This window comes from Triticum dicoccoides, chromosome 4A (assembly GCF_002162155.2).
Source record: "Triticum dicoccoides isolate Atlit2015 ecotype Zavitan chromosome 4A, WEW_v2.0, whole genome shotgun sequence".
NCBI lineage: Eukaryota > Viridiplantae > Streptophyta > Magnoliopsida > Poales > Poaceae > Triticum > Triticum dicoccoides.
This window is the reverse complement of record NC_041386.1, coordinates 624,901,449-624,914,469: the sequence shown is the minus strand read 5'-3', so window position 1 is coordinate 624,914,469 and position 13,021 is coordinate 624,901,449. Positions and strand designations below refer to the sequence as shown.

Sequence of the window (13,021 nt, the reverse complement as noted above, 5' to 3'; positions counted from 1 at the left end):
TTCACTATAAACTACATACGGATGTATATAGAAAGTGATAGTTTAAAGGATAGATTCACTCATTTTGTTTTGTATGTAGTCTTTTATTAAAATATGTAAAAAAAACTTATATTTAAGAACAGAGAAAGTATATATGTACATCTTTTCCCACCATGTGTATTTTAATTACCTAAAATCTAAAAAGTGGCCGGCCACCAATTAATAGAAACGGGTGGCTGATTCCTGGCCACACGATCGCGCCCAATCGCCCCGCGAGTGCGTCAGGTGCCACCTTGTCGGGGCCCTCACCTCCCCGTCCTCCTCTTCCCCACCTCGCCCGACTACATCGGCATCTCCGCTGCCGCGCCCAACCTCGCTTCGTCCTGCCGCTGCTCGTTCTCTCCAAATCTCTGTGGAGATGTGGGGCCTGTCCCACGCTCCGCCTCGGCCTCCCGGGATCAGAGCCCCCCCGCCCCTACCGCGACAGCTCCATTGACGTGGCCCCGGTGCTCATAGTCAGACCCGTCTCCCACGAGGCCATCTCCAGGCGCGCCTCCCCCGCCGCGGTTGTTCCGTTGCCGCAGCCACTACCTCTCATCAGGCAGCAACAGCAGCAACAGCTCAGGGAATAACACAGGTAAGGGGAGGAACGGGACGAACAAGGGAAAAACTGGGGTTGGTCAATGACTGGAAAGCAAATTCAGATTCTCTTCTCGCTCCTTTTCTTCCTGCAACCACATCCTCTTTCTCACTCCATTTTCTTTCTCTGTAGCAGTACAAATATAGAGCACTACAGCAAGAATTCAAGAGCTGGCAGTGCAGGGAGAGAGGGGTCAAGAGCTATGCAAGCTGTAAGAAAACGGCAGCCATGAGAGAGAAAAGGGAGATGAACGGGAGAAGAAGGCTGAGCAAATGACCAAAACAAACATGAGGACGTATCCCATTTGATTGAGAAGGAACCTACAAGATCTAGGTACAAACTAGGCTGCTGGCACACACCACCACAGAGACGGCCGTGCACCACCACCACCACCTCCCCCCTACACTCCGGCGACATGGAGAAGGTGCAGGTGTTCCCTGCGGTGTCTCCTCTCTCTCCATAGTTGCCATGGATGCCTGGAAAGAATTTAAGAACAGGTACGAGCTAGCCAAGGGATTAACAGAGTCCAGCACCTAACCATCTGACCAGTCTTGTGATTGTGCCTTTCTACGTTCGGGTGACAAAGAGAAGTACATCATCATTGCATACACACTAATGTTTAGTTGGTTTGTAATGTAGTTTAGTTGCACACATATTGATGTTTAATTGGCATGAAGATCAGTTGCATACACATTGATGTTTAGTTGGCTTGTAATGTAGTCTAGGTGCACACACATTCATGTTTTGATTGGCAGGAAGACTAGTTGCACACACATATGCTCAGTTGGCTTGTAATTTAGTCAAGTTGCACACACATTAATCTTTAGTTGTCAGGACACTAGTTGCACACACATATATGCAGTTGACGCGGCAATGTAGTCTAGTTGCACACACATTGATATTTATTTGGCAGGACTAGTTACACACATATATGCTCAGTTGGCGCGGCAATGTAGTCTAGTTGCACACACATTGATGTTTAGTTGGCAGGACTATTGGCACACACATATACTCAGTTATCACGGTAATGTAGTCTAGTTGCACACAATTAATGTTTAGTTGGCATGACTATTTTTGGCACACATATGCTCAGTTGGCACGGTAATATACTCTAGTTGCACACGCATTGATGTTTAATTGGCAGGACTATCCGCACATAAAAATGCTCAGTTGGCACGGTAATATAGTCTAGTTGCACACATATTGATGTTTAGTTGGCAGGAAGACTAGTTCGTCAAAACATCCCTATGCGGGATCTACTTTTGAAGAGCACGTCGCAAGGGTTTCAACGGTGAAAATAAATCTGAATTTCGACACACGATTTAGATGATATGTCTTTTACAATTTTGAAAACCAAAAATTAATGCATAAAAGATGAATATGAGAAACATTAATACAGCAGCATGCAGACATTCATGATAAAAGACCACATAAAATAATTAATTAATAGTGTCTTTTTAGCACTTTTGCACTAGTAATTTTTCCTTTTTTAGTATGCGGTAGACTAGACTTTCCTAGGACAGGGCCAGTCGGGACCAGGGGCCGGCCGCTCGCTCGCGAGCGCTAACCAGCCTCCGGCCGCCAGCTAGACGAGTCCTTTTGATTACGTACGTGTATGCATGCATGCACGAAATGAACTACATAACGATGGACATGCATACATATACATTTTGCAGGTCAAGGAGAATCATGCATGCACGAAATGAACTACATAACGATGGACATGCATACATATACATTTTGCAGGTCAAGGAGAATAACTACGCAAGGATCTGCGAGCAGAAAAGCATGCTCACCGTGAACGGCCAGTTCCCCGGCCCGACGATCACCGCGTGGAAAGGGGAGGTCTTCACTGTCAACGTCTACAACCAGGGCAATAAACCCATCACCATCCACTGGTAATTAATCATATAAATATAATTAAATAGGTGATCCTCACAAATTAGTTTCTCTTAACATGTAGTCCCTCCGTTCCAAAATAGATGACCCAACTTTGTACTAAAAGTTAGTACAAAGTTGGGTCATCTATTTTGGAACGAAGGGAGTATATACGTTATATATGTCACATCAACATCTGGAAGCACATGTCACCTCAACATGGAAGCATGCAGGTGAAAATGTTCGTCTCAACATGCCACTATGCATGAAAAAAACTATCTGTTCAACTAAGCTACTTATATTCAGTAAATAGTTTATAACCGTAATATAATCGACACGAATTTTGAGGACATGTGGCCACGCGCTGCCGTTATCGCGTGCGTCCGTTCTGCGTTGCGATCGCCGGGTAATATAGCATGTCGCGCCCCACGCCCAAATACTCACAGTGTTAATTATTTCGAAAACGAGAGTACTCTATCTATACCATCGGGCTCGTGGGCTAGCAAGCATTTATGATCGTAGTAATACAGCCTTGTCCGCTAGCGATTCAGCCCGCTGGACCAGTGTGTTAATTGAAGTAATCAATTCATGCTGGGTGAAGTTATTCGGCGCAGAGTTAGTGGGCATATTGATGGTGCGCAGTGCCTTCTCTTAGGCTAGTCATAGTGGGGAGTAACTTAGACTAGTGTCATGCATATGACACTAGTCTTTGTTACTACCTTCATAGTGCAAAATAACATACAAGTAGTATCATAGATGATAGCATTTATTACATCATAGACTCATTTTGCTTTGGGTTGCATTATGTTACAGTAACATATTATGTTACTCCAAACACCTTTCTTCTCATTAACTCTATGCCACATAAGCAACTCTGTCTTGAAATGCGCTATGTTACTTGCTAAGTTACTCCCACTATGACCAGCCTTATTGCTGCATGCAAGTGAACGGCGTGCGGCGAGTGGGCAGTTACTTCCTTTGGAAGGCACGGTCAATTTATGTCGCTCCTTGCTGTTAGATGGGAACCGCTCGGTGCATGAACGTGTTTCCACCTGTTTCTCATTAGGGACAGGCTAATTGCGGTTATGGCGTCCGCTCTCAAACGGTATGTAGATAGATTATTGATAGACCAACTGCGTGAGCAAGATAAACGTACTGAGAGATACATGCAGTTCGGCTAGCAACAAGTAGAACATAAGAAAAAAATAAGGCAGACCCTACGCAGAAGGGAGTGGAGGCATGTGATTCCTTGTGTGGTGAGATGAAGGTGGTGTTGAACTACCACGGGACATGGATGAACACATAGTTAGGCAGACCAGGGGAGCTGGGAGGAATGGAGAAGATAAGCAGTTTCGAATGACCGTCCAAAGCAAAGGAAGCATGGGAGTTTAAAAAGACAAGGAGGAGCGTCGTCCGGCTAGCCGTTGTGCCTAGCAGTGTGATCAACGGGCGTCTCGCTGCCGCCTGGTGCAGCTAGCCGTTGTCACTGCTGTGCAATAAATACCTCTGCGGGGCCTTTACGGTGGCATGCAGAGGCAAAATACGAGTACTATACAAGCTGACGTACACTGCCCATGGGAGATTATACTTCAACGGGAGATTATACTTCAACTTTGTATTGAATTAGCACAAATCGCGTGTGGACGGGCGGTGCGGATAACAACCTCGCGTGGTGGCATGTCCACTCGCGATTTACCGTAATATAATCAACTATAATAAATCATTTATTTTAAGTTGCAACTCAATTAATCTGATCCTCACAAATTAGTTTCTCTTAACATGTGTATACGATTATATATGTCACATCAACATCTGGAAGCACATGTCACCTCAACATGGAAGCATGCAGGTGAAAATGTTCGTCTCAACATGCCACTATGCATGAAAAAAACTATATGTTCAACTAAGCTACTTATATTCAGTAAATAGTTTATAACCATAATATAATCAACTATAATAGATCATTTATTTTAAGTTGCAACTCAATTAATCTAAATATTCATGTTATATACAATCAAATCCTACTGAAATATACGGCAACCAATTTAAGCAGAAACACATGAGGTATCATCTAGTTACATTCATCTACTTCCTCCGACCGGGTTCACATGTCTCCTTTGTATTTTGTTCAAAATTTTGACTATAGATTTAACTAGAAAATTTTAAATTAAATATCACAAAATTTGTATTAATGGATTCATATTTGAAAGAAGTTTCGAATGATATTATTTTTACTACATAAAATTTATATTGTACAAATTAAATTTATGGCCAAAGTATGACATAAAATACAAGTGTGGCTAGTAAACCCAAACGGAGGGAGTGCATTGCGTTCATCTACACATTGCCATGCATATGTAACCAATGGGTTTGTTCAAATGATTTGCAGGCATGAAGTGGACCAACCACGAAACCCCTGGCACGACGGCCCAGAGTTCATAACGCAGTGTCCCATCAAACTCGGTGCCAACTTCACGTGCACCTCGTCCTATCGGAAGAGGAGGGTGCACTCTGCTGGCATCCGCGCACCGAGTTTCATCGTGCTAGTGTCCATGGCGCCATTAACATCCACCCCAAGCACGGCACTGACTACCCCTTCAAGAAGCCGCACAAGGACATACCCATCATCCTTGGTGTGTACACGTTCAATGTTACAGTTTGTTGCAATCGTGTATATATGTTTATGATACACGCAAAATATATGGTGCACAGGATTCTGATACCTATGCATGCAGGTGAGTGGTGGAAAGCCAACGTGAGTCATATTTTGGAGGAGGCCCTACATACTGGCAGTGGCATTAATATCTTCGATGCGACAACTATTAATGGCCAACCTGGAGACCTATTTCCGTGCTCCGAGGAGAACACTTTCAAAGTGTCCATGAAGAGCGGCAAGACGTACCTGCTATGGATCATCAACGCCGGACTCACCAACGATCTTTTCTTCGGCGTCGCCGAGCACTTCTCACTATTGTCGGCACCGACGGCCGCTACTTAAAGCCATTCACTGTCAAGCACATCATGATTTCGCCTGGACAGACAATGGATGCACTTCTCCAGACTGACCGTTCATCGAATGGCAGCTACTACATGGCCTCGCGGACAACTGCATCAAAAACCAACTTGGTGTACAACAACAGCACTGCCACGGCCATCCTGGAATACATGGATGCGCCGCCCATTGCACGATCGGAACCATACTTCCCCAACCTTCCAGCAAGCGACAACATAACTGCAAGTACAGAGTACACATCCCAGCTCCGGTCCCTAGCTTAATATCTGCTTTTATTTTGATTGATTGGGTGTGTGGTTCATGCATTGCCACTTTGACCGCCATACAGTGTGGGGGATGAGCACTGTGTTCATCGTGAAGGAAGGCAACACTCCTGAATCTAAAATGAGGCCTCCTCCTAATAACATGCCTAACTGCCACATGAGCGGTGATGACATTGGGCAGTACAACCGAGAAAATACGTATTACATTTACCGAATGATTTACTTGTTTAATTATTCCGTGTCGTTGCTGTTTTAACCAAGGTGCGCAATAAGCGGGTCAACTGAAGTCATAGTACTTAGTGGTGAATGTCTTTATTTTGCCTGCATATACTTCTTTTTTTGCGGTGTTTATTTTGCTTTCATTCGGCTGAGAGAAAAATGTCTTATATCTATAGTTTGTTTGTCATACGATTATAAATTTAATCAGTGATATGTTTTCCTACTTATTATCGGTGTTATGCGCCTGCATGGAAATGACATATCCGTAACCCAATAACTACAACGGATACACAGGTACGTACATGACAAAACAAATGAGCTGCCGTAGCTCGTGTGCCGTGGACGTGTTCCAAGAAAAGTGGAAAGTCACTGCTGGTGAAGGGGCAGGGGATCACACACGGCCGTCTCTAGGAATTTGGGGGCTCGGGACAAAATACAAAATGGGGTCCTAAATTTTCTTAATTTCGTATAACTAAAGAAGTATCCAAAGAATATCTACACTGGCCAAATAATACCTCGCTAGCTAAGGAACGCCTCATGCCAAAGCATACATAAATTTGCTCGATTGCACAATGTATGTAGAACTGAAACTCAATGCTTAACAGTGGAACCAAATAGACTAAACATGAAAAAAGATAAAAATAATAATGAGTGACACAAAAGAATACCAAAGCAATTCCTCCCATATGTGTAGACACTCCTGTTGTTGCAGGTCACTAATGAAAATATATCTTCATCTTATTTTTCTGTAGCATAGAATAAAATTGATATAAATATACATCAATTCGGGTTTCATCTAACAAAGACATCAGTTCAGAAATAAACACATACAGCATGTCAGTTTAACTTCAAGTGCATCTTTTATTGTCGTTTGCTTCTCCCAGTGCAAGAATCAGTAAATTACCCAGTGATTAGTGGCCGAGGCGGACCAGCACCAGATTTGGAGGGGCAGCAAGTCCTGCATTCAAAAAAAGCGCCCAGCGGCTAGGCGGAGGTCGGGAATCACTGCATACACTAGTTGCAAGCACGGAGCAGCTAGTAGGCGGAGCTAGACTGGGGGAGAGCGGACGCCAGCGGCGATCTGCAACAGACCAATACCCGTGGATTCATTGCAGAAGAGAGGCGGCGCGTCTGCACAGGCGAGGGACTGGGGAGGGTCACGACCCTAGGGCTCAAGTTGTAGCGGGCGTCACAGAGGCAGATTACCTCTCGTTTTTTCTCCAACTTTTTTTTGAGACAAACTCCGAAGCTTTATTTATGATGTCACAATGTTTACATGGGTGAAAAAGAGTCTGTCCGGCTAGTCCAACCAAACATGTCGGCCAACCGGAAGGGATAAAGCGTGCCTCGCGAGCTTGTGAGCCTCGATATTCGAGCTCCTAAATTCATGACAAAAATTACAAAAGTGGAAAGATGAACTATGCTCTATTATTTCATGTATAACCGCTCCATACTCCGTTGGGTTCTTCTCTCGGATGTCGTCAACCACCACCTTCGAGTCCGATGCTACTTTTATGTCTGTAACATTCAGATCATCAGCGAGGGCTAGTGCCTCCCTGACCGCCATGCATTCGAGTGTCGCTGGATCGGATAATGCCACCGAAGACCACAACCGATGCCCCCAAAACTGGCCAGTGCAATCTCTCGATATCGCCGCAACAGCTCCATGTTTCCTTCCCCTCCCAACTGCAGCATCAATGTTTATTTTTGTCAGCCCCGCCGGTGGAGCGATCCAGCCCGTTGGTCGCTGCACAGGAGCGCCAGGTTGCCTCGCCGTGCCCGGATGAACAGCCTTGAGCTCATTGATATAAGACTGGACAAAAGCATGGACTGAAAAAGGACTCTGATAAATGTGTTCATGGATCGCCTTGCGTCGAGCAGCCCACAATGCCCAAAGTGTAACCACCAGGGTAGTAAACTCTTCATGCGGTAGAGCATTGTGCAAGGCAAAAAGCCAGCTCTTTGCATCAGTTTCTTCATTCCTGCTCACCACATCGATGATTTGCTCAGAAGACATGGCCCAAGTGCTTTGGGATACTGTGCAATTAAGCAAAGCATGCCTTCAAGTATCTTCAGCTCCGTAAAGGCAGCACGCAGGTGTATCCGCCATGTTACGATGATGCAGAAGTGCTGCGGTCGGGGTGGTGTTCTTCGCAAATCTCCATAGGAAAATCTTCAGCTTCGAGGGTACTCTAATCCCCCAAAGCTTAATCCAGCCCTCACTATCTCCATGTGAATGAGATGGCCCTCCTTGCTCATACATCCAGGCTTCTCTGCTTAGTTTCTTCTGCTGGATCATACGGTACGCAGTTCTTATAGTGAAGATACACCTCCTGTCCTCACTCCAAGCCCAAAAGCCCTCAATTTGTCTATTGCAAAGAGGAATTTGTAAGATTGTCTCCGCATCGATTGGAATAAAGGTTGGCCGAACTAGCGGTTCATTCCAAGAGCCTCTGGCGTGGTTGATAAGTTCTGAGACTAGGTGAGGTGGATCATGGGCCAGAGATGTTATCGGTCTCTTCATCACCGTGCGGGGTAGCCAGTTATCATGCCATATATCCGTGGTTTCCCCGTTTCCTATCCTCCTCACTAGTCCTTGCACCATTATGTCACGGCCATCTGATACGTCTCCAACGTATCTATAATTTTTGATTGCTCCATGGTATATTATCTACTGTTTTGGACATTATTGGGTTTTATTATCCACTTCTATATTATTTTTGGGACTAACCTATTAACCGGAAGCCCAGCCCAGAATTGCTGTTTTTTTTGCCTGTTTTAGGGTTTCGAAGAAAAGGAATATCAAACGGAGTCCAAACGGAATGAAACCTTCGGAAACTTGATTTTCTCACCGAATACAACTCAGAAGACTTGGACCCTATGTCAAGCCAGCTAACAGGAGCCCACGAGGTAGGGGGGCGCGCCAACCCCCCCAGGCGCGCCCTCCACCCTCGTGGGGCCCCTGTTGCTCCACCGACGTACTTCTTCCTCCTATATATATCAACGTACCCCCAAATGATCAGAACATGAGCCAAAACCCTAATTCCACCGCCGTAACTTTCTGTATCCACGAGATCCCATCTTGGGGCATGTTCCGGAGCTCCGCCGAAGGGGAGATCGATCACGGAGGGCTTCTACATCAACACCATAGCCTCTCCGATGAAGTGTGAGTAGTTTACTTCAGACCTACGGGTCCATAGTTAGTAGCTAGATGGCTTCTTCTCTCTTTTTGGATCTCAATAAAATGTTCCCCCCCTCTCTTTTGGAGATCTATTCGATGTAATCTTCTTTTTGCGGTGTGTTTGTTGAGACTGATGAATTGTGGGTTTATGATCAAGTCTATCTATGAATAATATTTGAATCTTCTTTGAATTCTTTTATGTATGATTGGTTATCTTTGCAAGTCTCTTCAAATTATCAGTTTGGTTTGGCCTACTAGATTGATCTTTCTTGCAATGGGAGAAGTGCTTAGCTTTGGGTTCAATCTTGCGGTGTCCTTTCCCGGTGACAGTAAGGGCAGCAAGGCACGTATTGTATTGTTGCCATCAAGGATAACAAGATGGGGTTTTCTTCATATTGCATGAGTCTATCCCTCTGCATCATGTCATCTTGCTTAAGGCGTTACTCTGTTTTTAACTTAATACTCTAGATGCATGCTGGATAGCGGTCGATGAGTGGAGTAATAGTAGTAGATGCAGGCAGGAGTCGGTCTACTTGTCTCGGACGTGATGCCTATATACATGATCATACCTAGATATTCTCATAACTATGCTCAATTATGTCAATTGCTCAACAGTAATTTGTTCACCCACCGTAGAATACTTATGCTCTCGAGAGAAGCCACTAGTGAAACCTATGGCTCCCGAGTCTATCTTTATCATATCAATCTCCTACTACTTAGTTATTTACTTTGCTATTTACTTTGCTTTTATTTTACTTTGCATCTTTATCATAAAAATACCAAAAATATTATCTTATGATATCTATCAGATCTCACTCTCGTAAGTGGCCCTATAGGGATTTACAACCCCTATTTGCGTTGGTTGCGAGGATTTATTTGTTTTGTGCAGGTACGAGGGACTCACGCATAGCCTCCTACTGGATTGATACCTTGGTTCTCAAGAACCGAGGGAAATACTTACGCTACTTTGCTGCATCATCCCTTCCTCTTCGGGGAAAACCAACGCAGTGCTAAAAGAGGTAGCAAGAAGGATTTCTGGCGCCGTTGCCGGGGAAGTCTCCGCAAAAGTCAACATACCAAGTACCCATCACATACCCTTATCTCCCGCATTACATTATTTGCCATTTGCCTCTCGTTTTGCTCTCCCCCCAATTCACCCTTGCTGTTTTATTCGCCCTCTCTCTCTATCCTCCCTCTTTTTCTCTATTTGCCCCTTTTTGTCCGCTTGCTTTTTGTTTGCTTGTGTGTTAGTTTGCTTGCTTGCCATTATGGCTAGTCCCTTATCTTCTCCGTTGTCTCTCGAGAATGAAATTCTAAATTTTAAGCAAAGGGAGGGTGAAAATCTAAAAGATGCTTGGTATAGAATTTGCAATGCTCAAAATAAATCTGCTAGGAAGCAATCTACTACCATTCTCCTTCGCAATTTTTATGTAGGCTTTAATCCTTGGCACCGTTGTGTTTTTGATACTATTACCGGAGGGAATTTTTTGGGTAGCCATACTTTTGATTCTTATAATGCTATGTTAGATTTATTTGGTTCCCCCCCTCATTTGGTTAATGGAACTATATTAACTTTGGAGCATGTAATGCAAAGGCTTGAAATTATTGAAAATAAGGTTGCTACCGTAGAGTTAATTCAAAATTTGGATAAAAAGATCCACAGCCGAATCTCTCAATATGGATCTAAAGTAGGAGTTACTTTGAAAGATATTAAAGAAAAGGAACCCATAGTTAATGAGAAAATAAATCACGATTCGGTTAGGATCGATAAACTTGAGAATATTATTACCAATTTTGGAACCGCTTTTTCTTCTGTAAAGAATACTCCAAGTTCCTCCACTAAAGTTGCCAAGCTTATGTATGTTCCTAAAAATAAGGGTGAATCATCTAGTAAGGAAAATGCGGATCTTAAATCTATAAGTGTTCATCCCAATCTTTTTGCTATCATTAAGGAACCATTTGTTACAAATGAATTTTTCGATCCTGTGCCTAAAAGATTGATAATTAATAAAAAGAAAGAAACTCCTAAAGATGGTAGATGCCTCATTGAAGAATTGCCTACCAAAGATGGCAATACCTAGATCTATTCTTGCTTGTTATGCCTAGCTAGGGGCGTTAAACGATAGCGCTTGTTGGGAGGCAACCCAATTTTATTTTTATTCCTTGCTTTTTTTGCTCTGCTTAGTAATAAATAAATTATTTAGCCTCTGTTTTGGTTGTGTTTTTGTGTTTAATTAGTGTTTGTACCAACTAGAACCATTGGGAAGACTTGGGGAAAGTCTTGTTGAACTTGCTGTAAAAAACAGAAACTTTAGCGCTCACGAGAACTGCTGCCATTTTTATTTTGAAAGTTATATTTAGTTAATTCTTTTGGAAGATGATTAATAGATAAATTCCTCACGTCCAGCAATTTATTTTAGAATTTTTGGGGTTCCAGATCTTGCGCTAGCTACAGATTACTACAGACTGTTCTGTTTTTGACAGATTCTGTTTTGCGTGTGTTGTTTGCTTATTTTGATGAATCTATGGCTAGTAAAATAGTTTATAAACATAGAGAAGTTGGAATACAGTAGGTATAACACTAATATAAATAAATAATGAGTTTATTACAGTACCTTGAAGTGGTCTTTTGTTTTCTTTCGCTAACGGAGTTCACGAGTTTTCTACTTTAAGTTTTGTGTTGTGAAGTTTTCAAGTTTTGGGTAAAGATTTGATGGATTATGGAACAAGGAGTGGCAAGAGCCTAAGCTTGGGGATGCCCATGGCACCCCCAAGATAATCTAAGGACACCTAAAAGCCAAAGCTTGGGGATGCCCCGGAAGGCATCCCCTCTTTCGTCTACTTCTATCGGTAACTTTACTTGGAGCTATATTTTTATTTACCACATGATATGTGTTTTACTTGGAGCGTCTTGTATGATTTGAGTCTTTGCTTGTCAGTTTACCACAATCATCCTTGCTGTACACACCTTTTGAGAGAGCCATACATGATTTGGAATTTGTTAGAATACTCTATGTGCTTCGCTTATATCTTTTGAGTTATATAATTTTGCTCTAGTGCTTCACTTATATCTTTTAGAGCACGGTGGTGGATTTGTTTTATAGAAACTATTGACCTCTCATGCTTCACTTAGATTATTTTGAGAGTCTTAATAGCATGGTAATTTGCTTAAAATCTTAATATGCTTGGTATGCAAGATTAATAATAAAACTTTCTTATGAGTGTGTTGAATACTAAGAGAAGTTTGATGCTTGATGATTGTTTTGAGACATGGAGGTGATAATATCAAAGTCGTGCTAGTTGAGTAGTTGTAAAATTGAGAAATACTTGTGTTGAAGTTTGCAAGTTCCGTAGCATGCACGTATGGTAAACGTTATGTAACAAATTTGAAACATGAGGTGTTATTTGATTGTCTTCCTTATGAGTGGCGGTCGGGGATGAGCGATGGTATTTTCCTACCAATCTATCCCCCTAGGAGCATGCGCGTAGTACCGAGGTTTTTGATGACTTGTAGATTTTTGCAATAAGTATGTGAGTTCTTTATGACTAATGTTGAGTCCATGGATTATACGCACTCTCACCCTTCCATCCTTGCTAGCCTCTTCGGTACCGTGCATTGCCCTTTCTCACATTGAGAGTTGGCGCAAACTTCGCCGGTGCATCCAAACCCCGTGATATGATACGCTCTTTCACACATAAACTGTTGGGGATCGTAGCAGAAATTTAAAATTTTCTACGCATCACCAAGATCAATCTATGGAGTAATCTAGCAACGAGGGGAAGGAGAGTGCATCTACATACCCTTGTAGATCGCTAAGCGGAAGCGTTACAAGAACGCGGATGAAGGA

General features: G+C 43.0%; 1 pseudogene; it reads left to right on the top strand.

Annotated features, from left to right (window-relative positions):
• Positions 1–662: 662 nt before the first annotated feature.
• On the top strand, positions 663–5,773 carry LOC119283878 (annotated as a pseudogene).
• Positions 5,774–13,021: the final 7,248 nt, after the last annotated feature.